This window comes from Hemicordylus capensis, chromosome 2 (genome assembly GCF_027244095.1).
Source record: "Hemicordylus capensis ecotype Gifberg chromosome 2, rHemCap1.1.pri, whole genome shotgun sequence".
NCBI lineage: Eukaryota > Metazoa > Chordata > Lepidosauria > Squamata > Cordylidae > Hemicordylus > Hemicordylus capensis.
This window is the reverse complement of record NC_069658.1, coordinates 125,881,445-125,898,200: the sequence shown is the minus strand read 5'-3', so window position 1 is coordinate 125,898,200 and position 16,756 is coordinate 125,881,445. Positions and strand designations below refer to the sequence as shown.

The window sequence follows — 16,756 nt, the reverse complement described above, 5'->3', positions numbered from 1 at the left end:
ATTTTCTTCTGTATAGATGAATTGGTTCCTTTTCTTTCTGTGGGAAACATAGGTCCTGTTTTTGCCCCATTGGTCATAATGACTGGCATTTTAATACAAACCGATGCCTGCTTTTTACAAATTCTTTTTTACATATTCTGAATTACAATCAGAATGTTTTTTATTCTCCCTCTCTGCAGCCATCATGCTTTTCCCTTTCTTTCTCTTCCTGTGGAAGTGGCTCCATTTTTTCTGTGAGAAGGAACAATCTAGAGGTCTGTGCTCAGAAGGGTAGTCTGACGCAATCTAGAATAAGAAGTGTGATGGCTTGGTTCCTCTTATCACATTTGTTGAGATCACATGGAATAGAAAACATAGCTCCATGGTCATATCTGATTATTCTGTAACTAACCCAGTCACAGTAACCACGTTTCTACTGGGGAAGAAGAAGGATTCCAAGTCACCCTAAACAGTAAAGAGTCACCTCTTCTCCCAACACTGAGAGGGTTGAAACCATGTTTATCCATGTTGCAGATAGAGAACAGTGTATCCAGTCTTTGCAGCAAACTGAATGAGTAAGGCTGTCATATTGAACATCTAATTAGGTACCCAAGAACAACCAATCCATCACAAACAATTTTCTGCTGGTAGAGAAAAACAATGCTTTAATTCAGCTAATTATAATATATATCCCCATGTCTAGATAAAATGATCTTAAACCAGTATAGATTAAAATCTGCTGTGTTGTGCTAGTTTGGAATAGAAGCTGGGCTCAAAACAAATCCATCAGCGGATTGCTTATGAAAATGTCCGTCAGTCTGAGCAATGTTAATGGGTGAATCACCATAGCATTCAGGAGAGCATTTGAAAAGGCCATTTGCCCTTTCAGAGAAGCACAGCAGCTAAATTATTCACTGTGCTCTGTGGACAGAAAGGGATGGCCTTGGTAGAATCTGACCAAAGAGGCTGAAAGTCAGGCTTTTGCTTTGTTATAATAGTTGTCCTTGAAGAGCTCAGCAAACATGTGGGACGAATGGAGTATTTCCTCCCTCAAGTCCTGTAGGAAAATCCCCCCCTACCTGACAGACTGCATGGAAAAATGGGAAGGCATTGTACACTGAACCACCTATACAGCCAACACAACTGCAATGGTGCTATCAGCTGGAGGTTAAGGTCCCAGAGAGTCCTGGGACTAAAAGTGAAGATGGAGCCCTGCCCACTCCATCCCCCCACTTCCATCTTAGGAGAGACAGGAGAGGGAGAGCAAAGAAGAGCAAGCTTTTCCCTCTTCCCCAGGGGCCTACAGACATTTGTGCCCTGCCTTGTTCAATTATAGCTATGCCCCTGGTGCACAGCCACCTGGCCTGCTGGAAGTGTGCTTTATTTATAAGAAATCCTTCGCCTCCCACAGCATGTCAAGCTGTGAGCAGAGTCACCAAGACACAAGATCCTGTCTCACACGATGAAAGCACTCTCTGATATTAGTGAAGCAGAATTGCTATCCAGTTCATGTCATTGCAATCACATTGGATATGTTCTGGTAAATCATTGATTGATTCATAATGTCTGGAGTGTCGTACAACCACAACAAACTGAGCGTTATCATTTAAATGAATTTTTGCACTGCTGCGTCATCTGACTTCATGTGAGCTCTGTTCAGGAGCCTACCACTTCACCATCGACAATGAAAACAAAAATAAGATGTATTTACAGCATACATATTATGAAGTACATTAGCATATAAATAAACACAGATAATGGAGTAAATAGTGTGAAGATATTTTTTGCAGCTAATGTAATTTCCACCAATGAAGTAAAGCCAGATATTCGTGAATGTCTTGCTAAAAGGACTATTGTAAGGAGTAGAGGTGAAGGTTAGGCTTTATTTCTCAAATGAATTCAGGATAGGTTATAAACCAAATGTGTTTGGAAACTCATTTCTTTGCAGTGTTTAGTGGTGAAATGGCATTCACTCCAAAGACCTCTTATTCATTTTATATCCACACAATGAGACAGAACAATGCAATGTTAAAATCATATATCAGTGCTTGCAAAACCAGGAGATTATAAAAGTCTGGACCCACTGGAATCATTCGTCCTTTCATCTGTAGAGTTGTTTATTTGGTTTTGAATGTAGACTTGTTTATTTGGTTCCTGAATGTTCCTGAAAGGTAAGCACATTTAGAAATAAATAATAAAAGTACTTCAGCTGTTCAGGATGGGGACCTCTAAAACACATCTTGGCTCATCCTTGGTCCTCAAATAGTTGCCCAAATAAAAATGGTTTGCATTGCTTTGAAAATATATTTGGGCTTTAGTTTTGTTGGACTTCTGGTGGAAGAGGAGCCCACAGACATGGGGAGCAGGGGAAAAATATGCCTCTGTATATGAACATGCAAAGCTGCATCCTGAGACAGACTCTTGGTCCATGTAGGTCAGTATTGTCCATGTTGACTGTCAGTGGCTCTCCAAGGTTTCAAATGGGGTCTTTCTCAGTGCTACCTGAAGATGCTAAGGACTGAAACTGGGACCTTCTCATGCAAAGCACATGCTTGACCTCTCAGCTACAGATCCTCACCTGATGCTCTTATGTTCTGGTTTGGTGTGTGCATGGGTTGGTCATGCTTGTTTCCTATGATATCTTATTCTTTTTAATTTCCATGTTGAAGCACCATGCAGCTTTTTTACTCCAACGTAGGGTAAGGGTGGTCCAGTTCCTAAGCCATATTCAACACTCAGAGCATGGACAGACAGCTAAGCTTCTCCATAGTAAGCTGACAATGGTCATCTGTACCATCCTGTTAAGTATTTTAAGGAGAATTTTAATACATCAAGTACAGCTGACCATTTAACTACACATCTGTACTGGAAATGTTAAACGTCTCTGGATGGTACAGATTACCAGGCTACCGCAGAGAAAAAGAGCTCACTCTGGAGAACTTTGGTCATCGATGTGCACTGTGCATGTTGAACGTGCATTAATTGGACAATGGCCTTGAAGTCTAAATGCTATTAACAGCCTTTGTGGCAAACTTAAAATTCAATGAAGCTATTCTCATGACCAGGGGAGATTGGGCTAAGGAAGCCTAGCCTGATTTCCCCTGGTCTGCTGCCACGGGAGTCAGACAGCTCCTGGCAGCAAACCTCAAAAGCTACCCCTCCCCTTAAACGAGGTTAGTGGAGCGAGCGCACTGCTAACCCTGTTTTGTTGATCATGTGCTGCCGCGGGGCGGCTCCACGCCATGGCAACACATGAGGAGACCCCCACCGGGAGGCTGAAACAATCCTCCCGGCCCCAAGGGTCTCTCCAGAATGCCCCATGCATTTGCGTGGGGCATCCTGGAACTTCCAGGGGCCGGCTGGCACCTGATCCCTACCGCCCCTGCTGGCTCCGTGACGGAGCCGGCAGTCGTGTGGGCAACTGATCTGGCCGCCCAGGGATGGCTCCCTGCACTACCCCGAACAGCGCTTCACACCGATCGTGTGAAGCACCTCAATATTTCATCTCCCCTTTCCCCCAAAGGACAGCTGCACATGGTAGTTTGTTTCTCTGAGCTGTGATTAGGATGTTATGCATTTCAAATTCTGTATTATCTTACCTGCTTAGATTTATCTGATGTTTTATTATCTCATTTATTTTATATTGTTATCGTTGTGACTCAAGTCCCACACAATATTTTACTAGCGTGGTGTAGTGGTTATATTTTACTAGCCAGCGTGGTGTAGTGGTTAGAGTGCTGGACTAGGACCGAGGAGACCCAAGTTCAAATCCCCATTCAGCCATGATACTAGCTGGGTGACTCTGGGCCAGTCACGTATCTCTCAGCCTAACCTACTTCACAGGGTTGTTGTGAGGAAAAACTTATGTAGCACACTGCTCTGGGCTCCTTAGAGGAAGAGTGGGATATGAAATGTAAACAAATAAAATAAAATAATAAAAATAAATAAAATATTACAAATATTTATATACTGCTTTTCAACAAAATTGCTTTCGACATAAATAAATAGATAACTAAATGAATAGATAGATAAGAAAGATGGTTCCCTGTCCCCAAAGGCTCTGTTAAGATTTGCACCTGCTTTCCATGCAGAAGATCCCAGGTTCACTCCCTGGCATCTCCAGGTAGGGCTGGGGAAGACTCTTGCCTGAAACTTTGGAGAGCCACTGACAATCAACATCGATAATACTGAGCTACCGTATTTACCCAAATCGAAGACGACTCTGAATTTAAGATGACCCCCTTAAAAAGTAGAGGTTAAATACAGATTCTATTTGCATTTACTTGAAAGGAACAGACTCTGAATTTAAGACAACCTCCTGATTCCTAAAATCAAAAAATTTGGGGAAAACCTAGTCTTGGATTCAGGTAAATACAGTAGATGGACCAACACCCTGACTCAGTAGAAGGCAGCTTCTTGTGTTCCTGTGTAATTGTTAGGGTCAAACTCTGGTGAGACAGAATACATTTACTCAGTAAAACCAGAATAATACCAGAGGACTAATGGAATTGGATATAATATAGTACAGCCAGTGGGTTCCAAGTATTCGTTGCCTCCATATTGTGTGAGAAAATCTCACCATTTTATACTCTTACAATCTTCCAACTAAGCTGGAAAAGCCACTTGATGGTCCACCAAGACTGGCTTTTCTTCAATCATATTATTGATAACACTCTGTGTAGCAACATCTCCGCCAAGAGGTGCTTAATGAACTTTGGGGGGGGGGAGTTCTGAATAGAAAAAGGTTCTATTATCAACAAATGGTAGCTGGAAAGAACTAAATAGGATTATGAAGATTATCCTTCTTTAACAATGCCTTAAATTTTTATCTCCTTATCCTTTCCTCATTGCTTTCTCTCTCAAGACATTATGGTTTATTGTGTCTCCACAAGGTACCTTGCATGTGATTTACACACTGAACGGCCTGGCTTTCAGAGCAAGTTAATGATATAATATCCCCATTTATATTCAGAGCAGTCAACATTTTCTAGCTCTCAGAATAATAAAACCACCTGCATTTAATATACATGGAAAAATGGGAAGGCAAATAGCAGATATGGCACAATCAGATAAGTGTAATCAGATAAAATATCACAATATTATAGCAGATCAGCATCTGGTAATGACTTGAATTTTAAAAGACTGACAAACAGCATGGCTCAAAGCAATCAGGCATACCTCATTCGGAGCTACTTATCCCAGATATGATTGCTCTTCTCATATGTTTCTGGCAGATTAAACATTCAGGGTTTCTTAGTTTAACACTTCTAGTGCTGGGTGTCTCTTTGGTGGAGAAACACAAGGCTTCCTTCCCCGCCTCCTCTCTTGCCTGAAAGTGACAACACATGATGAAATGGACAAGCAAATCAGGGCTTCGTAATGGTTACCGTTAACGGAACTACATTGTTCCTAGTGATGTCCGTTTATGCACAGAGCTGCTTGTGTGATCCATCAGCCACCTTTGTGGATTTCCCACATCTTGCTTCTTCTCAAATTGAGGTCACACATTAAAAATGCAGAACAGCGAACTCTAGCTGGTGGCCCTCATGCAAGTGCCTTGTGAGCTTGTGGCTCTGATGCTGAAAAGCACCCCATGTGGCAGTGGCATTTGTGTGAATCGGTATGTTCATGTGGGAGGTGGAGGTTGTACATTCAGAAGTTGTAGAGGCAACAGCTGCAATGTTCTCAATTTCAGGCACTCCAGAAAGGAGCACCTAGATCATAGCCATGGTGTGTGTATTGCTTCTGTGTGGAAACAATAGTTCATACGAACAGCACCTCCCGAATACAAGTTTGGTGGTGGACCTGCACACTCCTGAAGCTCTTGCATGAGGGCGTCTGCTCAGAACCAACTTCAGGAGTCAATGTTCTTGATCAACTCTCCAGGATCCTCTGATATGCCCACTGCTGATCCCTAAGACCACCTCTGTGCTGTAGCCTTTGTGTGGTGTAGTGACAGAGTCACTCTTTCAGAATCCAGCTATGCAGAGGCGTATCTAGGGAAAATAGCGCCTAGGGCAAGCATTGAAATTGCGCCCCCTGTCCAAACATCTGACACCCATCTTTCAGATAACTTTACCATAATATCAGTGAAAAAATAAACCTGGACTAGCTCTTGCCCTCATTGCTCAGAGTTTTCCTCTATCCTTCTATTTTTAGTCAGAGATGCTACTTCAATTTGGTTCTTGCACATACTCAAAAAATGAGGCTGTTCTCACGAGTAGCCAAGACCGGTCTAAGGAAGACAAGCCTAGGGTTGGCTGCCCATAAGAACCGCCAGGAACTGAGTGGCTCCTGGTGGCACCTCAGCAGTAAATCCACCTAGGGAGCCCACCTTGTAAATGAGGTTAAGGGAGCAAGCACTCCCTTAGCTGCAGTTATTTGAGCATGTGTCAGTACCGGCTGCTTTAAGTCAGTGCCAATGCACTGATGGGCGGCCGCCCACCCAATGCTCTGGGGATCCCCACAATGCACCGCACACTTGCAAGGTGCATTGTGAAATTTCGGGGGGCTGGGATGACATGTCCCAGCCCCAAACCTCCACGGTGCTTGGAGCAGCAGGTGACTGTCTGGGTGTGCAAGCAAGGACCCAGGAATCATCTGCAGGGAAGGTAAGTTTAAGCAGCCTTTCCCGTCGGCCACCTGCCACCCCACCCACCTGGTCATGAGAAAAACCTCAATATGCCATAACTATCAAGTGTCATTGAGTTCCAATGTTCCACATATCATTTGGGAAAATTAATTGTAACAGGTCTGCAGTCTTTTCTGTTTGCAGACATGCTATTAAGAAATCACATTTCAGGTTTGGAAAAAGTTCCTCTTAAATGCTTATAATCAGGCCAATATTAATCAGAGGCATCTCTAGCAAGTTACTGTAGAAGCTGGACCTGTTTAATTTCTAACTGGATGCATCCTTCTCCTGTCTAAAATCAAGCTGAAAGACCAAGGCAGTGTGCCCTGAAGTCTAATTTCCAAAGTCAGCAAAATACACAAACTGTACAAAGTCTTTGCAGCCCATAGGGCACAGAAGTTAAGATGAGCACCTTAAGTTTCCACATAATTTCCGCTGAAAGTATCTTAACTCTCATCTTAAACCAAAGTTTTTTTTGGATTGCTGAATAAATCTCTGCATTTGGTAGAATAATGGATTTCTAGCATTTTTTTTCTGCCTTTCAAGGCAATATGTATATTTCTCAATTACTGCATTGTTCCTAGAGAGGCTTTTTGTAATCTGAATCCCACCAGCAAATCCTAATTCCCGGAAACCTAATGAAGTCTCTGCTCTGTCTTCTTTCTCTTCTTGATTTGCTCTTCTTTGTCTGGCTGCCATCATCTCTAAACATTACTACCACCATCACTACTACTACTGCTGCTGCTGCTGGTACTACCTCCGCTACCACCACCACCACCACCACCACCACCACCACCACCACTACCAATACTAATACTAATACTAATACTAATACTAATACTAATACTAATACTAATACTAATACTAATACTAATACTAATATGGTCTGGATACCAAAAACTGATGGACCACAAGTAGTTTTAAAACTGAATTCCTATATATTAAAGACTACTAGTTGTTCTCTGTGACAGCTTAAAATACTTTTGTTCTTTTTGCTTCTTGTGAGTGGTTTTATGAATGGTTGAACTTCTCCATGTGTTCAGGATTTTCTTTATTTTTAATTTTCTTTTCATTGCAAATGAGTATTGAATGCTGTAATGTATTATTAGGTTTCTTCCCTGTTCATAATTCTGACAGATCGTTCATATTTTGGGAACTCTGCCTGCAATAAATACAAGACCTATTATAAATGAAGTTTATCCATAATTTTGGTTGTCATGTTATTTTGTATAAGAAATGAAATAAAATGAAGCTGTCACTTGTGAAGGCAAAATTGGGTCTCTGGATACAATCATTCCAAAAACAAAACACAAACTAATGCAGACATGACACTTACCATAGATATATGAGCAGATATGGTAGACTGTTGTAATGTGTGTTCCTCATCATTAACAACACATTGATATGTTCTGCTGAGGAATGTGGTGTTCTGGGTTAATCCATACTTTGATCCAGGCCAGCTTTTGAATGGGGCTTTAGTCACTTGTATGCCAGATCTGGAGTAGAGGCAGGGCTAACAAACAGCTGGCAGCAAGAGCACTGAAAAGCAGCCTGCACTTGCTTCTCTGTACATAATATCTATTTCATTAAACTATCAATATTCCGGATTCCACTCCACTGCTTTGTCCTTGCATACCACAACTTGTTCCCTTGGATTCTACAAGGAAGACATTCCTAGGGATGTGCTCGAAGCGTTTCGGCACCTCTATTTCCAGCCGCTGAAATGCTTCGAGCTGCCCCAGCTGAATTGTTTGTGCTGGGGGCAAGCAGGCACTTTAAAAGGAGGAAGGCAGGACTTACCAGCCCCTCCGTTGCTTCTCTGTTGCTCCCTGCTATGCCAGAGCAGTGCTGTTTGCATTAAGCAGCTGGGCTCAATGTTTGCCCGGCTGCATTTGCTTAGGAACAGTGTTGTTCCATACCGGGAGCCAAAATTCCCTACCAGAGGCCCAGAAATTCCCTATTTGCTTTTGAAATTCCCTGCAGGAATTCCTTTTTTGCCCTTGAAATTCCCTGCAGGAATTAAAAATGATATATGCAATATATAATTACTAGCTGAACTGGAACAGAGCATCTGTGCACTAGTACATGTTAGCTCCCCTTGCCCCTGCCACAGCCCCTCACCCCAGAGACCTCCCTGCCTTCACTCACTTGGCCTCTCCCCCTTTGCTCACTCGGCCTGCCCCCCTTCCCCTTTGCTTGCTCACTCACTCATTCAGGGAGAGCGGCATTGCAGCAGTGGCCTAGGTCAGCTCAAACCTCCAGCCTCCATAACATTGCTCCATCAAGTTTCCTCACGAGGAGGAGGGTCGAGCTGGGGCTTTCCATCCGGCTTGCATGGACGGGCCTCGGTGTATTATCTTGCCCCAGCTCGGCCGTCCTTACGAGATTTAGTGGGGTGATGGAGGCTGGCGGTTAGAGCCGGCCCAGGTTGCTGCTGCCGCAATGCTACTGCTTGGAGGCACGTTTTAATTGGTTGCGGCTGCAGCGGGGGCAATTTCCATTGATTGTGGCTGGGTTGTGGCTGCTGTGAGGGCGGGGCTTGGCATGTACCATTTGCCATGGGCCACTTTAGGCTGATAGATAAATAGATAGATAGATAGATAGATAGATAGATAGATTAGACAGAAATAACTGATCAATTTAGGTGGGGCGGTGGGGGCGGTTCGCAGGGTGGTGGCGGTTGGCAGGGTGGGGTCTGCCTCCCTCCAGGACTGACCTCGAGCGTGTCACATGTTGTGGACACCCTGACTCCAACATTAAACCCACAGTTACCAATCTAAAATTATGTAGAATCCAGGCCTTTGTCTGATTCCATTTTATTAAGGAATCAATTAATGCCTGAACTCAAGTCTCATGAATTGCCTCTGGGACAGAAGGTCATTGCTTTGTGAAGGAAGGGGCAGCCCAGCATTGTTTCTCAATGTTTGTGAAATGGGAGACACAGTGGCCAGGCTTGGTTTCCTGTCTCACACATACCCAAATAATATCACTGTGGAATGCCTTTATAGATTCATGGCAGGAAGATTTATACACACTAGCAATCTGGATATGTTGGTGCCCAGCTTATTCATGTTGAATGAGAACTCATAGCCCAGTGGGCCCGGTTGAGTTCTGCTCTTTGCCAGTACTACTGAACTCCTTGCAACAGGAATTCAAATGGAGTAAAATGATTAAACTCCTAAAATGTGCCTGAACTTGCTTTCAGGTAATGTCTTTGGGGGAAGCTGGCAGCTGAGCTTGCATTTCCTCTTACAAAAGAAGTCTACGTTAATCATTGGTGATTGCTCTGCTTTGCCCAAAGGGGATAATTTTGTCTTTCTCTGAGGCATATTTGCTATGTCGAATTAGAAGCATTGTTATACCTTACTGCTGTCTTTAGAATTCCGCCCTAGGTAAATGCGCACAGAAGAAAATGATTTAACTGCTCTCTCACACCTATAGCTTTGAATTTCCTTCTTTTAATACCTTTTTAAGGGAGGTAGGATATTTAAGTCCCCCCCCCTCTCAGGGGGACCAGGCGCCAGAATATTTTGGGACAAAAGAAGATGCCTATTTGCAAGCTCTAGAGATGCAGATTTGCTTTGGGAATGTCAATAGAACAATACTCTGCCCAAACAGGAGATGGGACCCAGATCCTATTTACCCTGGACTGAATAATTAGAAGACAGGATCTGGAGGGCAACAGCAATTCACACCTTTTGTGATCCAGGAAGGATGAAGATATTTTGAATAGACTCTATGGAGATCAAATGATGGAACAACTATAAGAAGGGGTCTCTGGACATGGCAAATTAGCAATCTTTGCCTAACAAGCAATACTTGCTCATGTGCATAATCCAAGTGCTGCTGTCTAGCTGTGCAGCTAGCAGGGACTTGGAACCTGCAGACAAGAGGCTGCTCAGTGATTCTTGCCATGAGGCGAAGAATCAAGGGCTGACTCTGTGAAATTCAGCACCAGCTCTTTCCATCTGAAGCCTATTGTTCCAAAGCCTCGCATCCAAGCTGTTTACACATGCTGCCCCATGTCAGACCCTGGTAAACATGGCCTTGATTTCCACTCCCCTCCTCCCTACTAATCACTGCCCCCCCCCGCCACCCCTTTCCTAAGCCCTCCCTTCCTTCTTCTCTCTCTGTTTCTCACTAAATGTTTTAGTAAGATTTATTAGGCAGCTATAATTATTGATTGTGCACACATGTGATAGCTAGGCACATTGCCCAACACCTTGAATTTTATCCTGATGTGCAACTTTCTGTAATAAAGCCCATTCAATTGTTTGAGAGTATTTTTGGTCTTCTTTCTACCTTCATGCCCAGACTACACACTGTACAAAGAACTGGTCACTTTGTGACACTGGTGGAACAAGCCTAATTTCCTATGCTCGCTCAGGAGCATATCTAATATACAAATCAGGCTTGGCTCACAACACTCTCCCTCCCCAGGAAATTGATCAGCTTTTTCTAGGTCTCTCTCTCTCTCTCTCTTAGCAAAAGACCACACACTTCCCATCATCTCATAGCAAAACACACTACCAGAGTTATATAGACTCAATTTCAAAATAATAAGATGTGTTTATTCAAGAAGTAGTATAGGTGTGCACTTTAGGAATACACAACAATACTTCACATTGTGATTTCAGTTCTTGGGTAGCAATGATGTAAAATTTAAGGCAGTGATTCTGAAACTCTGATATACCTGATTTGTCATTGGTTACAGACTCAGGGGTTTCCTCATATTCTTCCCCAAGGTAATTTTTTTTCTCATGGCAAATAAAAACAAAAACATAAATGCAGAGGTCTGCCTCAGGAATTTCTGCTACTCTTTCCCAATTCTGAGCATGTGCAGACACCATCTTGAGTGGTCAGTGTTGCTGAGCACTCAAGATGGTGTCTGCACATGCTCAGATACCATTTCCTGCCTGACTTCCTGCCCAAAGGCTTCTGGGAATAGAGAACCTCCTGTTCATAAGCAAATGCAGCTGGGCAAACAGAGAGCCCAGCTGCTTAATGCAAACAGCGCCTCTCTGGAGTGCTGGAGGAGCAACGGAGGGGCAGGTAAGACCTGCCTTCTTCCTTCTAAAGTGTCTGCTCTCTGCCTCCTGGATGTGCACAAAATGCTTCGTGCACATCCCTAGACACCCCAAAGGTTCTCCCCCTTCTTTTAAAGATCTCCTATGAGGCATACCTTGTTTTGTAGGTAGTTTAGGACCTGAGATGAATCTGAAATTCCTGCCTTTGCATGGATTCACACAATCACACTAATGCCAATAACCTACAGTTAAACCAGTTGAGTGAACCAGGCCTCAGTGTGTAATTGAACTGAAGGTATATTATCTCTTTGTTTACCCTCAGCATCATCTTTCCCCATCCCTACATTGCCTTCACTGAGTTAAATTTCAGTCTGTAAGCTCCTTGGGGCTGGGCCCTATCTTTTTTCATTACTCTATAGTACCACGATCATTAAAGGTGCTATGCTATTGTTTTTGTATATTTCATAGTGTTTCTGTGAAGGCTTCTGTGTCAGGCTTACATGCTGATTTGAGCAACTACGAGATGCTACGGTTGCTACGCCTCAGTTGGCCTTTGACTTGTCCTCACATAAGTCTGACACTGTCAGTGGTTTTTACCTGTTTGATAAACTGACTGTAACAGTGACACCTCCACTTTCTACCTTTTAATTGATATTGGTTTTTCATTTGAGTTAGATGCTTTTCTCTAGCAAGAATGCATTGCTGATTAAAGTACAAGAGAAAGCAGCTGTGCACTCTGCTGTGCAACCTGGGAAATGCAAGCATTACAGGAACAGCGTAATTTCCAACTTCATGGTGTGTTGTTGTGATGGTATTGTGTGTGCACACATGCATGTTGGAGAGGAGAGCTGGTCTTGTGGTAGCAAGCATGACTTGTCCCCTTAGCTAAGCATAGTCTGCCCTGGTTGCATTTGAATGGGAGACTTGATGTGTGAGCACTGTAAGATATTCCCCTGCGGGGATGGAGCCGCTCTGGGAAGAGCAGAAGGTTTCAAGTTCCCTCCCTGGCATCTCCAAGACAGGGCTGAGAGAGATTCCTCCCTGCAACTTTAGAGAAGCCACTGCCATCTATGAAGACAATACTGAGCTAGATAGACCAATGGTCTGACTCAGTATATGGAAGCTTCCTATCTTCCTATGTGTTTTGGCTTCCCAAGCGGCCATGCTTCAGGAAAAGCAATTCCTTATTTCACATCTTAGGACCTGCGATTTCTTCACTTACCACATGCTCACAGGCAGACTTTGCATGCTGCAAACAGAGACACTGCATTCCATGAGTAACTCTGGATCTTGTTCTTGGAAGAACACTGTATGACAACACGGAGGAGGGAAGTGTGGTGCTTTTTCTGCTTGTGGTGCAGTCTTCCTGGTGTTCATTGGATGGTCAGACAAGTTCTTCACAGAGCTCAAAGAAGACGTATTGCGCTCACTATCTCAAAGCATGGGGGAGGAGGGAAAGAGAGGAAAACAAACACTGCAGCCCTCATTGATCACATCTGTGATTTGCACGTAGGGATTAAAGAGAGCATCATATCCAGACCTTATTATTCACAAGCTCTTACAAGGTTCAATAGTTCTCTCAGTCTGGTTGAAAAACACGACTTTGTGAAACAAACAGCAACAGCAGTAGAACAATTGCTTCGGCAGTAGCATTTCAAACCTGTGCCATAAGTGCATAAATGCAGTAGGAAAAGGCAGAATTGGGCAAAATTGTGCCTGTATGCCCTCCTAGTGGAGGAGGAAATAGAAAGCAACAATGCCCTGCCTACCTTGGCTTCCCATGCATCCAGATGTTGGCGGGGAGTGGCAGAGGCTCTAACTCTACTCCTGGTGCTAGCTCCTTGAACCTGGAAAGCTGGAAATGGGACAGAGCATTTGCTGTGTTGTTGCTGAGGCCTGGAACATGTCAAGCTTTAAAGGTGATATTATAACATAGGCAAAGCAAAACAAATTCCTTCTCAAGTGCTATTACCCTATTCGGCTTTGAGAATGGCCAGTTGACAATTTGCACCGCAGCCAAATTGTCACGCCAGAAAACCACTGCTTTGTTCCTTAATGTGGATGAAAAAAAATTCCATAAATGCAAGATCATTTGACAGACCAGACTTGATCCATTCAGAAGGCCAGTGAGCTGCACGCCACTAGCCCTACCAACAGACCCTGAAACTTACAGTACCTGCATTGTCTGAATGCACTTGCAAACTCTCCTCCCATGTCCCTCCATAATAGATCCCGTTAAATTCGCACAAGGAGTGCAGCTAAACCTCAAGGTAATTATGAAAACCACGGGTCAACCGGATCCTGTCATGCAGCAACCAAACCTGTGCCATAAATGCAGTGGGAAAAGGATTGGCTGAGTGCAACTACCCAACATGCAAAGTTCCTATTTATTTGTTTGTTTGTTTGTTTAACATGCAATTTAAATTTATTTATTTAACATGCATTATTTATTTATTTATTTAACATTATTTTTATACCACCCCACACTTGACCCTCTAGCACCTGAAGCTCTCTTCTGGGATTGCAATTTGAGTAACAGGTTGTGCAGGACTTCCAACTTGTGCAATGGGAGCCTGGACAAGCTGTGTTCAGTGTCAAACTCAATTTCCAAGAACTGAAGGCAGCTGGGCCTTCAGTCTTATCAGAGGCTAGGGGGACCCCAACTCTGTGGCTGGGCCTTCAGTCTTATCGGGAGCTAGAGGGACCCCCCAAGTCCTCCATCAGCTTGGCAAAACATTGTAAGGTCCCAGCACAAACAGTAGAATCAGCAGGGCCAGTGAACAACAAGTTGTTCTAGTAAGAACTAATCAGCCTACTTTCCTTTCACTGTCTCTATATCTGGACTAAATTTGGTGCAAATTGAGGTCCACAAGTTAGATCTCTTGTACCTCAAATGTTCATGTATCCACCATCTTGGATTGGGGTGGATGTCATCATTACAAACTGCACCATTGAGCTGTCCCTGTGTGTCACTCACTACATCTGTTCCAAATTTGGTTCAAATTGATTAGACAGTCCTCACAGTGCACTTGCACCTCAAAAGTATATGCCTCTGCCATCTTGGATCAGGGTGGGTGACATCATCACAAACAACACCATTGGGGCATCCCTATGAGTCCATTCAACTGTAGCAAATTTGGTTCAGATCGGTTAGGCTGTCCACAAGTTAGTGCACTTGCGCCTCAAAAGTTTGTGTCCACCATCTTGAATTGGAGTGGATGACATCATCATAATCTTTGCCATTGAGGTGTCCCTATGTGTCCCTACAGCTGTGGCAAATTTGGTTCAAATTAGTTAAGCGATTCACAAGTTGGCTCACTTATGCCTCAAAGGTTTATGCTTCCGCCATCTTGAATCAAGGTGGATGACATCATCACAAATTACACCACTGAGGTGTCCTTGTGTGTCACTCACTACAACTGTACCTAATCTGGTTCAAATCAGTTAGAAAGTCCACAAGTTAGCCCACTTAAACCTCAAACATTTGCACATCCACCATCTTGGATTGGAGTAGATGACATCATCACAATCTATGCCATTGAGGTTTCCCTATGTGTCCCTACATCTGTAGCAAATTTGGTTCAAATAGGTTAGGCAGTCCACCAATTAGCCCGCTTCTGCCTCAGTAGTTCATGCAGCTGCCATCTTGAAATGGAGTGGATGACATCATCACACACCACACCATTTGGGCATCCCTATGTATCTCTACATCTGTAGCAAATTTGGTTCAAACCGGTTAGGTCAGGGTTTCTTAACCTTGGGCCCCCAGATGTTGTTGGACTACAACTCCCATCATCCCCAGACATGGCCTTTGTGGCTGAGGATTATGGGAGTTGTAGTCCAACATCTGGGGGCCCAAGTTTAAGAAACCCTGGGTTAGGTGGTTCACAAGTAAGCCCACTTGTGCCTCAAATGTTCATGTGTCTGCCATCTTGGCTTGGGGTGGAGGACAACATCACAAACTAAGCCGTTGAGGTGTCCCTGTGTGTCACTCACTGCAACTGTACCTAATTTGGTTTAAATTGGTTAGACAGTCCACAAATTAGCTTGCTTGCACTTCAGATGTTCATGCGGCCACCATCTTGAATTGGAGTGGATGACAACATCACAAACGATGCCGTTGAGGTGCCCCTACAACTGTACCCGATTTGGTTCATATTGGTCCAGGTGTTGCGAAATTGATGGGGGCGGGTGGACACATGGATGGACACACACACAGACGTACACATTGACACACACACAGAATTCCGGGTGAGCTCATAAGCCTACTGAAAAAAATAATCTAGAATATGCAAAATAGCATCATACCCATAAACAAATGTGAAACACCATTGCAGAAAAGTACCAAAGCATTCAAACACTGCACAAGAACTAAAGCAGCCCATAGGAAGAGCTTTATCAAAATAACACCGACCATCAGTATAGAAGCCCAAGTACTTGAAGTCAGCTGGGTGAACTGGCAGCAACCAGAGAAGCCACTGCCAGTCTGTGTGGACAATCCTGAACTAGATGGACCAAGGGACTGACTCGGCATAAGGCAGCTTCCTATGTTCCTAAAGCAGTCTGGAAATTGCACTTTGTCTTCAAACCATGGGGGCTGCACCGATGCACAAGCCTAACGGTTCATGCAATATACTATATACATGAAGCAGATCTGACAGAGCAAAGCTCAGAATCATTATTACCATTCACTGAGCCCCCTCAGAGGTAAGTCAAATGGTGTATCAACCAGAAATCCCCTGGCTCTTCCTTAGGAACAACGCCCAAAGGGGCAGCCCTAACCCAAGGTTGCAGCCTCAACACTCTACCACTCCTTAGTCAACTTTTCATGTATCATGTGTTCAGCCTCTGCCACAGATTTCAAATCCCTGGCACCTAAAAACAACCAAGGCCCTGTATAAGGGACCCGAAAGCTAAACGTAAATCTGTCCAAGAGATACGCGGCCCTGGGTCAGTCGGGGTGGGGTGGGTGGCGTAGATACTGAGCCGGGGCTCCCAAGCACACCAGCGTTGGCACCCTTGTTCAGAACTCCCTTGGATCCATGAACAAAGGGCCCAGGCTTTCTTTGTGAGGGTGTGGCCAGCTCTCAAGCGGCCCCTGCCCGAAATCAGGACAAGG

At 43.9% G+C, this 16,756-nt stretch overlaps 2 long non-coding RNA genes across 2 annotated transcripts in view; one reads left to right on the top strand and one right to left on the bottom strand.

The window, feature by feature from the left end:
• Positions 1-627: 627 nt before the first annotated feature.
• Positions 628-11,461, bottom strand: LOC128345979 (uncharacterized). Its single transcript, XR_008316724.1, has 3 exons — positions 11,304-11,461; positions 5,158-5,308; positions 628-2,143 (listed from the first exon to the last, which is right to left on the bottom strand). It is a non-coding gene; the product is annotated as an uncharacterized LOC128345979 (long non-coding RNA).
• A 97-nt stretch (positions 11,462-11,558) lies between these two features.
• LOC128345980 (uncharacterized) overlaps positions 11,559-16,756 on the top strand; it is a 60,619-nt gene continuing 55,421 nt past the window's right edge. The window contains exon 1 of the long non-coding RNA XR_008316725.1: positions 11,559-11,662. This is a non-coding gene — a long non-coding RNA (uncharacterized LOC128345980). The remainder of the gene's footprint in view (positions 11,663-16,756) is intronic.